Source organism: Gavia stellata, unplaced genomic scaffold (assembly GCF_030936135.1).
Source record: "Gavia stellata isolate bGavSte3 unplaced genomic scaffold, bGavSte3.hap2 HAP2_SCAFFOLD_61, whole genome shotgun sequence".
NCBI classification, from domain to species: Eukaryota; Metazoa; Chordata; class Aves; order Gaviiformes; family Gaviidae; genus Gavia; species Gavia stellata.
In genome coordinates, this window is record NW_026776479.1 from 385,264 (window position 1) to 402,477 (window position 17,214).

Sequence of the window (17,214 nt, forward strand, 5' to 3'; positions counted from 1 at the left end):
GAAGCTGGTGATGCCGGGCAGGCCCCGCCTGCAGACAGCCGCGCAGAGAAGCGCGCTGATCGCCACTAAGAGGTTAGCAGCTCGCCAGAAGCCCGAAGCTGCGGGGAGGCGGCGTTAGTTTTAGTTCATCACAGCCGTGGTTCGTTGTTCAGCAGCGAGACGCGCTGACCGTGCCGGGACTGCTGCGGCCGCCGCAGCCCAGCCCCGGGGAGGCAGCAGGCCGCCTCGGGCCCCGCCCCCTGCGCAAGCCCCGCCCATCCCTCGCCGCCTGTCACTATCCGCACCGCGGAAGGGGTCGGAGGTCTTCGCGGGAAGGCGGGGTGGTAGCCCGAGTCACGTGACGGTGCCAATATGGCGGCGCCGTGGCGGTGGCGCGGTGGCGGCCGCTGAGGGAGGTGCGTCTCTTCCGGATGATGGGGCCGCGGCGCGGCCGCAGACTCTGAGCGCCGGCCCCGGCGACCCCCTGCCTGCCCCGCGGCGGGGCCGCCCCGCCATGCAGCCCCCGGCCCGCGAGCAGGACGCCCGCACCAAGAGCATGTTTGTGTCGCGGGCCCTGGAGAAGATCCTGGCAGAGAAGGAAGCGAAGCGGCCCCCGCACGGACAGCTGCGGAGAGCCTGCCAGGTGGCGCTGGGTGAGTCCGCCCGGCACGGCACGGCACGGCACGGCACGGCACGGCACGGCACAGCCCGCGGGACTCCCCCGCCTCTGCCGGGCGCCGGGCTGGGAGCCGCGACCCCTCCCCGGCCTGGGGGGATGGCAGAGGGCACCGCTGGCGGCGGGGGGGGGGGGGGGGGGGGGAAGAATCCCTGCTCGCCCTGTCCGGCGGGGGCAGGAGGCCGTGCTACCGCCCCGGGTGGTGTCCTCTGCCACGTCGGATCCCCGGCGGGGTGCGAGCGAGTCCCGGGCCCCCAGCTGCGAGGCTGCCGGCCGGGGCCCCGGCTGAGCTCGGGACTTTGGAGTGGGGGGAAAGTTCTCTCTCCAACACGAGACCCGCAAATACGAGGGGGAACCCCCAAATATCTCTTTAATTAAGTTCTGGTCTCGATATGAAACAAAAGGGGCTTGGGTTTGTCACTTTAGAACCAATTTTGAGAAAATTGATTATAAGCTTTTATAGGAAACAGGCTGTTTAAGGCCCTCGACTTGCGGAGTCTCAAATCTCCCAAGGCTAGTAATCTGACATCTTATCTCCAACTCGTGGTTGGACTGGCTAAAAGCTGTTAGCAGCATAGCCAAATATACGCAATGTCTGTGGTGTCTTGCAGAACTGAAAATACTTTTTGTGAAGTTGGTGGACTGGTCCTGAAATTTTCTGCAAGTACAAATTGATGATATACGTCTCTGTGTTAAAGTTATGAAAACATATGGTGTGTCATGAAGCGGAAGAAGTAAGCTGGGCAAAGCAGTATAGCTCTTACGGTTGGAGTTCTCAGTGGCCTTTCTTAATTTGCAAAAGTGACATGTCTCTTAGAGTTTTGGTTGCTTTGCACCAATATTTTTCCTTTAATTTGGGAACATTTGCTGTGTCCAGAACAGAAGAAAAGACAGCTTGGATATGTAAGGAGACTGGGCAGATGCAAATTCTGTCCAATGCGCAGTGAAAGCTAGCTTGAAAAATAGCTGTCATTTCTATCTTCCTTCCCACAATCCTTATCTTCAAGAAATTTGTAGGAGCTAATTGTAGTGATAGTAGATCCAGAGAAAGGTAACCAGATAGAAGGGTATTTTTTTATTATTATTTGAAGTTGACATTGTGAGCAATAGTATTAACACGTGTGCTCCAGCGATTAGAGACTACTTTTCCTACTTGCTTCCTTTTCCTGATTTCTTCCCCAACAACCCCAACATGCACCCAACCCATTTACAGGACTGGGAACCTGTTTTGCTGCTATGTAATTATATTTAGCGGGTGAGAAAGGGAACTTCCTTGAAAGATTAGTGAAGGTCTTTATCTTTGTTAACACATCAAAGACTATGATTTTGGGAGAGGGGTATTGTGCAATAGCCACCTATTAGCATTTGCATGTTGGGTTATAACTATTCTATGTCTGCATATTTTAAGGTACAGTACATTTCAGGGTAGCTAATGCTTGTGATGATGGACTTTTTTTTTGCTAGCCTTGCTTGGAAAAAAAAGTCCATGTGCTTTCCTGGGCTAAAGCAGAGGTCAGCATGAATAGATAACCTCCTGTTGCCCAACTGTCCTGCCCTAGCAGGGCCTTGATTACTGTACTAAAGGATCTCTGTTATATTTAGTGAATGTTTTTGCACCATTTTAAGCTACCAATATGAATGTGGTTTCTTTTACTTAGGTGTGATTTTTTTTTTTTTCCCAAATTTCATTCTGTTTAGGTTAAGCTCTTTTTTACTCAAATGAAAAAATAAGTTTTGTTTACATATACTTAGGTTTAATTGAACTTATACTTTATATTAACTAAGACTGTGACTTCAGTTTCAAAAGTGTTAACTTAATTATCAAGACCTGTGCAACAGTAAATGTGCTAGGAAACATGGGAAGAACATTACTGCAGTCTGAGGAATTCAGACCGAACTTCGTAATCTACACAAACTATTATTATTATTATTATTATTCTTCAAAACACTGAAGATCCTTTCATCCATAACAAAGTCCAGTTAACTCTATAATTAATTCAGTTTGAGAGAAATGCGAAGTTAACTTTATGAAACTGGTAATTGTGTCAGCTGTTGTCTTCTGGTTTTTCTTTTCGCCATGTCACACTTCGAATAATCCCTTTCTACCTCTTACTAAATTCCATTTGCTGTGCCATCTTATTTATACAACGGTCTTTTTAATGGAGTCTCGAGGTATTGTACCATTTATAAACCAGTCAACATAGGCACAGGTCATGTGTAAGTGATACCTGCTCTTGGTACTAGGGAAGTCTGCGATGCATCTTTTTTCTGACTAGAGAGGAACTGGTGTATTCTACAACTGCCTAATGTAAATTAACCTGCAGCTATTTCTACAATTTCTGCTGTAGCGTTACTGCAGTAGTGTGTCTGTATATGCTTTAAATTTTTTGTTTAGTGAGACAGAGGAATATATTTCTAACTGTGGGAATGATACCCTTGTTTTCTTTTACGAGTTCTTTATTGTTTTGAGTGTGTTCAACTCCTAAGAAATTAAGTAAATTACTACTGAAAATTGTTGTTGTTCTTATATAGGAAATAAGGTATTCTTTCATTCTAATTTTAATCTGTTCTAATAATTTTAATCGTTCTAACTTTAAACTGTTCTTACCCTTTTTTCTCATCCTTTCCCAGTAATACACCTTTCACTGGACTAATACTGTACAGTTTTGGACTGCAAAATATCTTCATGACTTTGTAGAAATGAGAAGTAACATAGGCTCATGTAGGACCTAAACACGAGAAGTGTGGAAGAAAAGGAACAAAACCAGTTCCCAGTGGTGGTTTTTTTGGTGTTTTTTTTTCTCTGTCCACCCCCTCCTTTGAAATATACAGTGTTAATGTTGAGTAAGTACAGTTTGAATAGATTCCTTCATTCAGTCTCTTGCTTCATCGGTAGGTGTAACGGTTGTATCCTGTACTCTTAGTGCCAGTAAGCCCCAGGAGAGAGTGGAAGAAATGGAGGTTTTTAAACAGAGAAGCTGTTCTGCTCTGCTTTAGAAAACTGTGTTTTTAAGAAAAGTTGTTTTCAACAGACAGCGAGTGTATTGTATAAAAATAGTTGCTTAATAAGCATTTGCATTGAGCTCTGTGTATACATGGTTCTTAGTAAATCTACTGAAATAATCTCTGTCCTGAAAAATTTACAGTGGAACACAGACAGTGTGTATCACAGCAGTTCATATTGGTCTAATGCTAATTGTGCACCTGGGTCTCTCACATAAACTATTAGGATTGTTTTTAATGATATACTGTGCAGCCTGCCTGGTTATGTGACCTTCTTTGCTTGCCTAGGCACCTCCACGTGCATATCTTTGAAGTTTGTAAACAGCATAATTTGTTTAGTTAGCTTGTTAATGAGTTTAAAAATAATAATCTCTTAAACCATGCCTTCACTTAAGAAGCTAGTTGTGCGTTTTAAGAAGTCTCTGAGTATAAATGTCACGTCTAAAATGAGCCTGTGTTTCTGAGTTCAGTAGCCTTTTGGCTAGCATGTTTTGAGAACACTGGGTCAAAGAGGAGCTAATCTGGCTTCATTGTGGCAGCCTTTTCTAAAGGGTTCTTTATAGATCGATAGAATCAATAAATGCGGGGTGTTGGGTTTTTTTTTTTTTTGATTTAAGTTTAAGGCAGCCTGGAATTAGGCAATGCAGTAGACTTTACCGGGTTGGGGGGAGGGAAGCTTTTGCTGCTGTTCCATGTGTTTGTATTGGCACTGCTGTCTGGTGTTCTGACAAGCTATGGAAAGACATTGCTTGTGCCCTTGTGCTAACACAAGCTATGCCATTTTTCTGCACAGGAAAGAGTTTTCTTCCACTGAGACAAACTTGACTGTACATTAGGTTGCATCTAATTGCAGGCAGGCAATTATTTCCTCCATTTTAATATATAGTTTTGAATACAAGCAAACCACCCATCTAATACAGAATGGTAGTTACTCTCAGCATGAGCTTCATCCTGCTTTTATTATGGCCAGAAGCTCTGGAAGAAATTGTTGCAAGGCCTTGCTTGTTGTTCCAGTTGTGTTGCCTGGTAGGAATGCTGAAAGGCTTGTGTCGAGTGGGCAGCACACGTAGTGCCCAGAGTTGAAGGTGTTTCTGACTGAAGTAGATGTGATGTGTGCCGACACATTCTGGCCTTAGCTTTAGTACTGAAAGCACCAAGTGAGGCGTCAGTGTTGTGCTGTGATAACCAAACGTTGACCAAAATTCAGGCTGCGTTCTGTAGCTGTGGAAGGGAATTGAGCTGTGCCCCTTAATTCTGTGACTGGAAGAGGAGAGTGACAGTGGCAGTAGGATTCTGGAAGCTAACTGTGCCTGGTCAGGGCTTGGCAACAGACTTCAATTAGGCAACAATTTCTGTTTCACTCACTTTTGGTGGTCAGACCACCAAATGAGTGCTTCAAGTGTGGAGATTTCCAAACTATTTTGATGCAATCAGTAGCAGAGGCATGCCTGTAACTTGCTTTTGTCCTTTCATTTATTCTTTTTGGCCAGCATTATTTATTAAAATACTGTTGTGGTGCAGATGGTTTTATATGGCTTTAGAAAAACCTTTATATAATAAAATTGTGGGGAGCTTGGTCAGGCCTTGGTTAGATTTTTTTTTTTTAAATGTATGGAGTATTTCTGAGAGTCAAATTGTCCAAGAGACCCCCCTCCAAGGGACCCCCCCACCCAACAGGTCCTCGCTGTCCACCTCCCACAAATAGTATGATAGAATGAAGATGGTGTATATGACCTTCAATTTTCCTTCTGCCATCGGCTGGGTGCAGTGGGAATAAGGATGCCAAAACTGAGCTGGATTAACTGAGACAAGTTTTGAGTAATAAGCTGGCCAGACTAGTGGACACTGAACAGGTTTCAGTTTCCGCTCAAGGATCACAAAAGTTAGGCTTTGCCACAACTTCTGAAGTGGCAGCTGCTGAGGAGGAGTGGGAAGTGGGTGACTGTCCAAACAAGAAAACCCCTAAAGAAAACTCACATTCACTGAGCTAGATGTATCAAATATGGATTTTTTTACTGTATCTCTGATGATATTCACATTATTGATCTGCCAATGGTGAAAAAAATTGGCAGCAACTTTTTAATAGGTAAAATAGCTTTCTATTTCATATGCTATAGAAATACCTGTGAGTATTCAAAAGGTGTCTGGTCTGACCTGACCAAAACATTATCAAATTAAGCAAGCCTTTTATTTCCAAACTAGACAAATTATCATTTTTAGTGCAAGGAGGTCCACTTGGCCAACTTGGGCAGTCTTTCTGCTTTGGAAAAAATAAACTTAGTTCAGAAAGTGTGGAGTTTTTGCAATTGTTAAAAAAAAAAAAAAAGAGAAAAAACTGTAAACCCTAGTTCTGCAAGGTTTCTGAAATACAGCATTAACTGTGGTATAGCTGACCACCTTGGTGGCATCCTGCTGTACTTGGGATTCTGGCTGTAGCTAAAATATGCCTTTCTCTGCCAAGACCTGGAGGCAGGACTAAGCATTCTGAATGTGTAAAGCTACCCAGAAAACTCTGTTTTAAGTAACCAGCTCCTGTAGGTGACAGGAGTACACTGCTCTAATAGGAAGACAGATCTAAATAGGGACACGATAAATTGGTGGGTCCTTTCGTATATGTTATCCTCAGTAGCTCTGTGGATCATAATATGGTGTTAAAGATGGGAAATCAATAAAATCAAGAGGACTGAATTCAAATTTTGCTGACTTGAACTTCTCACTAGCCATCCTGGATACTGGAATGAAGAAAACAGCGATCCAAGAAGTGGTGCTGTGTTAAGATTCGCATTGTCTATCTGTTTGGCATGGGGACCCGTGGTTATTTCTTATCAACAGTCTCCATTCTGTGGACTCTCCTTACCAGCTGAAGCCTGAAGTATTAGGGGATGACGATGCTGGGTTTGCAGTGTTGCAGAGCTGCAGTTACTTCTAATTCTGAAATCTCAGGCACTGGGGCTTTGCGCTTGGCTCAGCTTGTTGCCTTGCCACTGGCTTGTGCAATATTGGAAAGTGAAAATTGTCTCTCCTTTACAACTACTGGGCATGGTTGTTTGCATGATGGACTTGATTAGAAAATGGTGGGCTTCTGAGCAGAGCCATGATGCATTGTGGGCCTGTGACTCTTCAATTTTTCTGTTGTCTATTCTTTTGTTGACTATAGGGTGGCTAATGTTCCTTCAGTTCTTGTTATATCATTTATTGCTAATGGATGTCATACTGCCTTTTTCGTGACTGCTGCCTGTGTTGGCTTTCATTAATGAGAGAGATGGCAGACAGAATAGCAAGTCCCCATCCTGGATGTAGTTGATATCACTCACAGCTTGTAGTTATACAGGTTTCCTCTGCATTTTGCTTCCATTTTCTCAATAAAATAGGGGTAGTAATGTTACAAAATAGGCATACTCCGCAAGGATTAATTCTTGTAACATTCATTGAATAACAGGATTGTGCAAAAAACTGTAATATGTGTTTGTTGCAGTCCTTGTTCATTGGTATGTTTTGTGTATTGATGCTTCTGAGAGAGAAGAAATTATGGAGGTTCACAGACAGGGCTGAAATCATCTGAGCTCTGAACATCTAATACCAAACAATGATGCCCCTCCAGAGTTGTGGAGAACAAGTACTGAGTGAAGGATCTGTTTCTGGTAGCTTTGCAATTGAAACAAGTTTTGTGGGCATGATAATTTGCAGGCATGTGAGATGGGGTGGCATGGACAGGATTCCACATGGTTGTAGCTGTGCAGCCTTACTATGTGTGCTATTTTTGATATTTTTTGTCAGTGTTCAAAGTATGTGCTTATGCGGTGTCTGGTGTAGTGCAGTTCTGGTCTGTGTTGTGCATCATGGTGATATGTTAGAAATCCTCAAAAAGCCATACTAGGATCTTTCGGATTTGCTCCTGTATACAATAGAAATGAAAGAAATACTTTTTTCCCTGTATTTGATTTTTATGAAAAGCTCCCTAAAAATTGTAATTAAAAAAAAAAGCTCTGCTGGCAAAATGACAGCATGCATTTAAGATTCCTTCTCTCTCGGAGAGTTTGTTTGTTCAGCTGATGTCATATTGTGACATTTAACAAAAGCGGCTAACTATCATTGTAGTTAACAGGAAGGTCTAATGCATTGAGCTTACGGCTTATGCAGTGGCTTAAAGACTTCTGCAGACCTGAGCTCTCTATGATGTAGACCTACTCTTGAAAAAAAATTGCATACTATACCTGTGTTTTCTAAAGACATCTTTTGTTAAAAATATTTGGAAAAATTAGCTTTTTCATGTAGAAGTTGAGAGATATGCCTTCCAATAAATGGTGTAACTGTCTACAATTTCTGAAGCTGAAGATGTTAGAGGAAAGGAATAACAAATACTGAAGTGTAAGACTTCTGGTTTGAAACAGTTTTGCTTTGTTACATTTTCCTTATTTGTGTTAATGATAGTTTATGTTGGGTGTTAAATGCTTTGATTTTTTTTTTTTTCTTTCTTCCAGATGAAATAAAAACTGAGCTGGAAAAGCAAAGGTAAATTATTAACTGTTGTAAACTATGCCAGAAAACAGCAAGTGGAATAATTTAATAGTGGAAATGTAAGAATGTATATACATCATGGCAATGAGTTTGTGAATACCCAGTTACACACCTTTCTGCCAAAAACAAGATATGGCCCATGTGTTCCAATTACACGATGTTTGTGGCTATGGGTACTCAAGCCATAACTGCCTCCGAATTTCACTATGAAAAAATTGCAGAACTTCTAAAAGGTGCTAGTTTTTCAGATCCTTTTACTGGGTTTAATATAGCCTGATAGGAAATCATAAAGAGCAGTAGGTATCCTCTATTTGATAGTATATGCTCTTAACTACCTAGATCAAGAATATCAATTGAAATATTACTTAAATCCAAATTTTAAAACAATTTTCCAGCACTGTGCTATGATTTAAAATGAGAACCCAAATGTGTTTCTCTTTGCTTAGTATTCCTCATATGGGCCCTGTTTAATTCAGAATAACTTCGATCGCTCTATCATTAAGTTGTGTAGGAGTTTCCCAGTGTTTCAGGTAGTGGGACAGCGTTAGAGTGTAGTGAGGGAAGAGTTAAGTTGAAGAATATATGAAAAAGATCAGATGCAATATAAATAAATGTAAAGTGTTTTTTGCGTGATTTTTAAAGAAAATGGAACTTTAAGAAAGTATGTGTGCGAGAAACTTGCGTTACATTTGTATGCTGCTATGTACTGTTCAGCTTTAAATTTAGAAAAGGAGGAAGTGTAGTTTGCTGTGATATACATGTTTAGAAAAAATAATAACTCTTCTTATCTGACCTAGAGAAGGCACTGCTGCTCCACCAAAAGCAAACTTCATTGAAGCAGGTAAGTATTTCCTTCCATTTGAACTGGCCTGCCAGTCAAAGTCTCCACGCATTGTCAGTACTTCCCTGGATTGTTTGCAGGTAAGTGTTCTGTTTAAACTTGGACAGAGTGAAGTGGACAAACATGCAGTTGCAAAAATCTTGTGTGCTGTTGGCATTCTTAGAGTGAAGAAGTAATACTGTCCTGAGTACATACAGCTGGGCAGATACCCACTATGCCTACTTAGATGCATAAACCATGCAAAATGGGTTATTATCAGGCTTGGCTGAAAGTGCATCTTGTCAAAGTCAGAAGTGTGTCTCTGTTGTTCTGTAGTGAAGCAAGCCTTTATTGAAGGTCATGAATGCTTCCATTATTCAGTAAACATGTTTCACCTGTGGTGCTCCAAAAGGAATATTTACCATGCTGTTTCTTGTAGTGCTGATGTGATGGGAGGTCAGACTCTGGAATCTGTCTACCTTCTTCCTCCTTAGATTCTTACAGAAAAAACAAATGCATCTTAAGAACAGAACCTTTCTGTTGTGAATAGGTACAAAGATTGATGTTAAAAAACTTCGTCTGCTTACCATAGGAAGAAGTGGTCTGGGTGGAAAAAGCTTGTATTATCACTTACTGAATCTGTTTTGTCCTGATGTGTGAACAGTCCAAGTATTTGGTAGGCAGACTACTGATGGTGTTAAATTTTTGTGTTATAACTGGTTAAGTGAGGTATGCTGACTAAAACCCCCTTTTTATGCTGTACTTAACTGTCTTTTACTTAATAGCATATAATTGTCTAACCTGCATTCTTTCTACCTAGAAACTCATTGCATATGGACATATCACTGGCAATGCTCCAGACAGTGGAGCTCCTGGAAAACGACTGATTGACCGAATAGTTGAAACCATTTGCAATTGCTTTCAGGGTCCTCAAACAGATGAAGGAGTACAGCTGCAGATAATTAAGGTATTTTATTTGGTTCATTCTGGTGCAATGTTAATTTGCTTTCTCTGTCTTTGATTTTGTAACTGAAAAAGATTTTATGCAAAGCACTACTTAGGGCCCAGTTTCTTCATTTCTCACGCTGTTAGATGTGTCATTGAATTCAGGGAGGCTGTCACCACGTCGGAATTGGTGTGTGAAATGTATTTCTTCTTGGCGAAGCAGAACATAAGGGACTACTTTATAAATGTTTGTCCTTCTTTCTGGGATGAGCCATGGCCTGGATACTTTATCTTGCAGACAGCTCGATGTTCATCTTCTAGGCTAGTAATGCCCATATTCATTAGGCCAATGAATTGCTATCAGCCTTCAACTGAAGGCATTGTAACTGTGATGCAGTATCATGGCCTGCTGCTCTAGTCTGTCTGCTCTTATGTCCGTTTTTCCAGAGAGATCTGGAGCGTATCTTCTCAACAAGGCATAATAGTCCCAGTGGGCTAACATAGCTGATGTTAGAAGTTGGTGAACCTTCTAATAATCTAATCTGATGGTGGTATAGACCAATTGGCCCTTTCACAGAAATGAAGCTGTAGAATATCATGATAACTGTTTTGTTTGGAGGTGGAATATCTCCTTTAGTGGAAAACTAGTTGTGATAAAACACTTTAACAGCTCAGGAGAGAACAGAAATGGAAGTTCTGTTAAACTTTCTTTGATTTGAAATGTCAAAGAAATGATAAGAACTAGAAGTTCCTTATGATGTCTTATAATCAGCTAATGTGTTTCATAACAAACCCACTGATTATTATGGAAGATCTGCATGAAGTTTATTGCTGCCTACTTACTCAGATTTCATTTTTACTGTGTTATGGACTTTTTCAGGCTCTCCTCACTGCAGTAACATGTCCGTATATAGAAATTCATGAAGGAACAATTCTTCAGACTGTTAGAACCTGTTACAACATCCATCTGGCCAGTAAAAATCTTATTAATCAGACAACTGCCAAAGCTACCCTCACGCAGATGTTAAATGTCATTTTTACACGGATGGAAAATCGAGCTGTATGTAACTATTACTTTTGCTCATCTCAAATGTTTAGGCTTGACAAATGAACAGAAAACTTTATTATTTTTATGGGCCTGTCATTGTAGTTGGATATCGATTTGTAATTTTTAAAAAAACTGTCAAATCCTGCAGTGTAGCATACTGACTGATTAAAAATAAAATATGAAGCTTATTGCTCATAACAAGGTTTCACATTGTAGTTTCTGCCAAATGGCTTTGTATAAACAAATGATGGGATGCTTTTAAAATAAGCTCGAAGCGCATCTTTTTAATTTGACTGGCCAAGTGATTATATTTTCACTGTTTCTTTCTTGTTAACATGTGAATTCACAAAGGAACATCAGTCATCATAGAAATCTGTTTTCGCTTATCATGTTTTGTGCCTTAGATTAACTTTTTCATATTGGTTTTTTAAGATACAAGAATCCAGAGAAGTAGAAAAAACAAATCAGTAAAAATCCCAATCTCCTGCAATTCAAGTGGTGACCAGGTCTCCAAAAATGGGTCAGCTGAAGCACAGCTATCAGGAAGGCAAAGCCAGTGCTCCTGTAAGTGTGGAGTTAACGAACGGTGAGCCTGAGAGGGCAGAAAATGGACACGTGAAGTTGGAGCAGGATCTGACTCTTTCAGCATCAGGTGAACAAGAATAGGTTGTGTCTATTGCTTTCAGTTACAAAGTTTCTGTTGGAAAATTCTCTTTTAGGCTGTTTTGGGGAGAAGTGACTGGGGTTATTGGCTCAAATCACGCTTGCATTTTCTCAGTAGTTATTCAGAGTATACAGGCCATCCTTGGCTTCTGTCTGCACCGTTATAACCGTTGAAGAAAGGCTCATGTTTTCCCTAGAATTCTAGTAAAACTATATATAAAGTTTATGTATATAGAATTATAATGGAATTTGACTTGATTAGGTTGGTAAAGGGGAAGAAAAGGAAGAGAATAATCATGGTACGTGGGGAGTGACAGAATCACTTTGAGGTAATTGAATTCCTGTGGTAAAAATAATGTGTATTATGAAGACCTTATCATAAGCATATACTGTATCTAAATTAGGAACGTAGGAGATTCCAAAACTAAAAGTTTTTAACAGTTGATAAGTACAAATGACAAAATCACTGCATTAAAAATACCAATGCTTTGATTTAAACAATGGAAATAACATCAGTGAGTATTTTTGCATGACTTCTTGGAAATGGCTTTAGAGGAGACCTACTGAAGAAAATCTGTCATTTTTAACCCTTCTGCCTCGGTCATGTTTCTCCTTTTAATCATCTTCCTAAACAAAAGTACTAAAATCAAAATTATCTCTTTGTGTGTTTCATTAGAGGAAACAACTGATGGAGGAAAGGAAATGGTTAAAGGCATCTTGGAAGATGTGGTCAAGTCAGCTGTGAAAGGTAGCAGAATCTTCTAAAGTAAAACAGATGCATGTGTATTGCCAAACTTTTCCATGCTTTTATAATCACAGGAGTGAGTTATTTTTAGTTACTAAGTATCTGTCCAGAACACCTACTAAGGCAGTAAGAACAGGTTTTTATTGTCTCACAATATTATTCTTTTGCTGGTAGCTGAGAAACTTTCTAGTTTACCAGTGCTGCTTCTGTCCCACTTGACTGTAGAGCTTCACAAAGTCATGGGATAAAAAAGCTCAATGGGTGACTTTAATCGGTTTTCCTTTTTCCCCTTTAGTGGCTGAAGAAAAGCAGATAACAGAAACAGTTAAGGCTCTACCTGCATTAGAGACTGCAGATATTGCTCTTTCTGGCTCTAGTAACGAAAATGTACAAACAAATGGGATACCAGACGATGGGCAATCTGTTTCCTCCACTGATAATCTGGTAAATAACTTCACTGGATGCTAATGTATATTTAGGAAAGGAGAAATGTTTTTACTGTGCCAACTAATACAGTGGGATTTTGGGGAAGGAAGGGACAGAAGCTTTAATGTATGTGTCCTGCTCAGGTTTGAAAACAAAGCAGCAACTGCAATTTAAGTAGATATTGAAAACAACTGTTCTAAAATTTATTATGATAGTTGTATTTTAATACAGGGTAGGGGAGGAAGGGAGGAGTCAGTCAACATGTGTGAAAAGATCCAGATCACTTGTAGTCCTGTTCAGGTTTAGTTTGAACTTTGCCAAATGTACTGTTCTTTTAATCTGTAGCTAATTCTCAGAGGAGCTGTGGAATCTTCCTAATTACTCTGTTCCTTTGTCTCACTAAGGATCTAATGTTGCCTTTCTTGCTCTCAAGGAAACAGATGTATCTGGACATCAAGCTGCTGCCAAATTTTCCCATGTTCTACAAAAGGGTGCTTTCCTTGTGTTCAGGTCATTGTGCAAGCTGTCCATGAAACCACTTGGTGATGGACCACCAGATCCCAAGTAATGAGATTGTATTTATTACACTGTCTTCTTCAGGTAGCTTTTGGAGACAGTTAAGTAGCTGCTGTAGAGTAAAGCAGGTATTCAAAATTCACCTGTCAGGCCCTTGTTTCATTAGCTTGATGAATCTAGGGTTAAAACTTACTTCAAATTATCAAAAATGTAATACTTGAGGGGTTTGGGGTTTTTTTTCTGTAATGGGCTTATTAATCTTATTGGTTGAAGTGGCCTTGACTATAGTATTTGTGAAGCTTTAGATGGGGGAGTGGCAAAATGCTTCTTAGTAGCACCGAGTTGCATTTAATATCCTAATCGAAGATGTTAATACTCCTGGAAAATATCCAAGTTAAGATGGTAGATGTTGTCCAAAATCACTTCCAGGCTGATTTCTACCCCTTCTGCTCCCCGTGTCGAAATGAATTGGAATAGCAGTCATTTCTTCCTGACATGGAAAAAATGCTATAGTGCTCATGTTGAATAGAAGTATGTATTCAGAAATACAATAAAAATATAAATAATGTTGAATTTTTTTCTAGATCCCATGAATTGCGTTCTAAGATAGTGTCTCTCCAGCTTCTTCTCTCAGTACTGCAGAATGCTGGGCCAGTTTTCAGGACACATGAAATGTTCATCAACGCAATCAAGCAATATCTTTGTGTAGCATTATCTAAAAATGGAGTATCTTCTGTTCCTGATGTATTTGAGCTCTCGCTTGCCATCTTTCTCACTCTGCTTTCGAATTTTAAGACCCATTTAAAGATGCAGATTGAGGTGAGAGACTTTTTATCTATCATTTGGATGATGCTGTACTTATCAAATAAAAATACTGCAATGATAAAAAGACAGCTGGAACTTAATGTCTTAGTTTTGTCTGCTTACTAAACTAGTATATTTCTACTGTGTTCAAATGCTAATATGCATGAGATTATATTCTTCAAGAGAAATTATTGAATAGAAATTAATTTGTACGTTTGATATGGTTCTAGTAAGTTTCAGATCATCAGGTCCTTTACCTCATTTATTTTACAGGTGTTCTTCAAAGAGATCTTCCTGAATATTCTAGAGACTTCTTCAAGCTCCTTTGAACACAAATGGATGGTGATTCAGACTTTAACAAGAATTTGTGCAGGTATTTCCATTATTGTGAAAAGCAGTCACTTCCTCTGGCAGCAGATGAAAATGATTCTGAAGACAAATGCCACGTACAATGTTTAAGTGTGAAAAATTGAATTTGATCCCATAGTGCTTAGGTTAAATGTCTGGACTCATCCCCATTGCCTCCTTCAACTGGCTGATTCTTTTTAAAAATGCTGTTGCACTGAATCCTAATACTTGCACTTTCTTTTATTTTCAAGATGCCCAGTGTGTAGTGGATATTTATGTTAACTATGACTGTGATTTAAACGCTGCTAATATATTTGAACGCCTTGTAAATGATTTGTCCAAAATCGCACAGGGAGGAAGTGGGCATGAGTTGGGAATGACGCCTTTACAGGTAAGAAAAACAGCCTTGAAGATAAGGTACTATTTTTTCATAAATGGTGCTGTCTCTGCATAGTTATTGATAATTCATATTGTTTGTAACCTACTGATGTTACTTACTTTTTATTAGTTAGCTCATTTGCAGTTGGATGCTGAAGCAGTACGATTAATTTACTTTGTGATTTTGCCGCATTTTTGCGTTGTGACACGAGGCTTGCTCTGGGCTCTTCTGTTGGGCTGCCATGGAAGAGAGAATCAAATGAGCTTTCCTCTGCCTTACTCAAGTGGCTTTCCTTCTGGGACTTATGAACCAGCAGTACCTTTGTCTTGTGTTTGCTTTGCAAATTTTTTATGCCCTATCTCCACCACAAGTATTTTATTTTTAAAATTGTACTTTCCCAGTCCTTAGAGGGAGAGTAAAGTATAGACTGCTTTCAGTAAGAGCATGTATTTCTGACATTTGGCCTTGCCTATAGCACTGTTTTTCTAGCCCAGCCTAATGGCTTTCAGGGCTGAAGTGAACTTGGTGCCAGCGTTGGTGTCAGAGCTGAGTGCACCTCACACCTTCGATTAGAATTGTATCAATGCTTGCTTGATTGTTGGTTTTTTGTTTTCTTTTTTTCCCCTGTGGTCCTTTGACCAGAAAATGGAAGTGAAAACCAGGAGACCTTTGTTTCAGACTTTGAATAGAACTGTTTACTGTACACCTGAGGTAGCGAGACACTTGTCTTGCTTGTGGAGAGATCTGACACTGTAGAGGCTTACTGGATGGTCATAATCATTCATACAACAAAGCTGCATTTAGGATTTGGTGTATATTGCCCCTTGGTTGTACTCATCAGTTGTCAATAGACAATCTGCTTAAAGCAGCTGGAATGTCTTCTGTTGTCTGTCTGGTTATGGTTGCCCTTGGCCTGGATGTATCCAACCTAAGTAGTCAAGGGGCAGAAACTTTGTATAACCAATAGACTTCCCCAAACTGACGAACTTTAAGATTTGAATGGTGTGATGTAATGCCTTCCTTCTAAAAACTTGTAGATATACATATATTGGTTTGTGGTTTTGGTGTTTGTTTCTGGTTGGTTTTGTGTTTGGTGTTTTTTTTTTTTTTAGGAACTAAGCCTGAGGAAAAAAGGACTTGAATGTTTGGTTTCTATTTTAAAATGTATGGTAGAATGGAGCAAAGACCTTTATGTGAACCCCAATCATCAGGCTAGCTTGGGTAAGGTTGTTTCCTTATGGAGAGACTAATTCGTTTAATAAGTTTGTCCTTGTATTTATTCAGTGTTTAGAAGCTATTTGGAAGTGTTGATGCTAGGTTTTTACATAACAATTTTTTTAATACAAATGACGTATTTACAAACAATTGTTAATGTTGTTGCAGGAACCTACTCTCCAGGTGTCTGGTTCAAATAACCAGGTTCTCTTTTAAGAGCTTTAGCCGGGACATTGTCTACAGTATAAAAGCTGGCTTGTATAGAACAAGACGTGGCAAATCTTGCAGTTACTAAGTTGAAGTGCAATAATTTCTCCATAGCTTCTGCTGCTCTTCTGTCTTTTGAATGATTATTTTAGAATTGCATCGATACAGCATCTTCATGTAGTGGAGACTGTCAAAAAGTATACATGGTAAAACATGAATATTGACTCATAAATTTCTACTAAAATTTTACAACTAAAAGCTTTTGACTGAACAGGATAACTTTAAGTCCTGCCTTCTTTATAAATAGGTTCATATAAACCATCTGAACAGGAAATGGCTGAAGGTAAATGCCTTGAGAGTGGAGGGAGACGGAGTAGTGTCAGTTCCTTGGACTCCACTGTGTCATCAGGAGTTGGAAGTGTTGGTACCCAGACTGCTGTCCCAGATGATCCTGAGCAATTTGAAGTCATGAAGCAACAAAAGGAAATGATTGAACATGGGATAGAACTGTAAGTCCAGTATGACAGGAAAATTTCACTAGTAAAAAAAACTATGAGTACAACCATATTGTTAGTTATGGTCTTACACAGTCAAACCTGCAGGGACACTTACAAATTGATCTTAATGCTGAAGACTCTTGCCTGCTGTTCTCAAGAGCTAATGCTGGAGGCTGTAGTAGTTAAAAGGAATTCAGTAAAATCTTGGATGGAGAGGAGGGTGGTTTCACAGCTTTCCTTTGTGTTGGTTCAACTGCACAAGAGAGGAAAGTGTGTGTACACCTAGAGAGAAATTGATTTGAGCAGGCAGGCTTAGTGTTGTCTTACAGCTCTTAAACCATTTGTTGTCTTTTGTTGAAATAGAGTTTTTGGAGAATTAAATCATTGTCCATTTACTACTTTTTCATTAATTTGAAGATCGTTAT

The 17,214-nt window shown here is 40.0% G+C and overlaps 1 pseudogene; it reads left to right on the top strand.

Annotated features, from left to right (window-relative positions):
- The first annotated feature begins 493 nt into the window (after positions 1 to 493).
- LOC132321011 (brefeldin A-inhibited guanine nucleotide-exchange protein 2-like) overlaps positions 494 to 17,214 on the top strand; it is a 36,863-nt pseudogene continuing 20,142 nt past the window's right edge.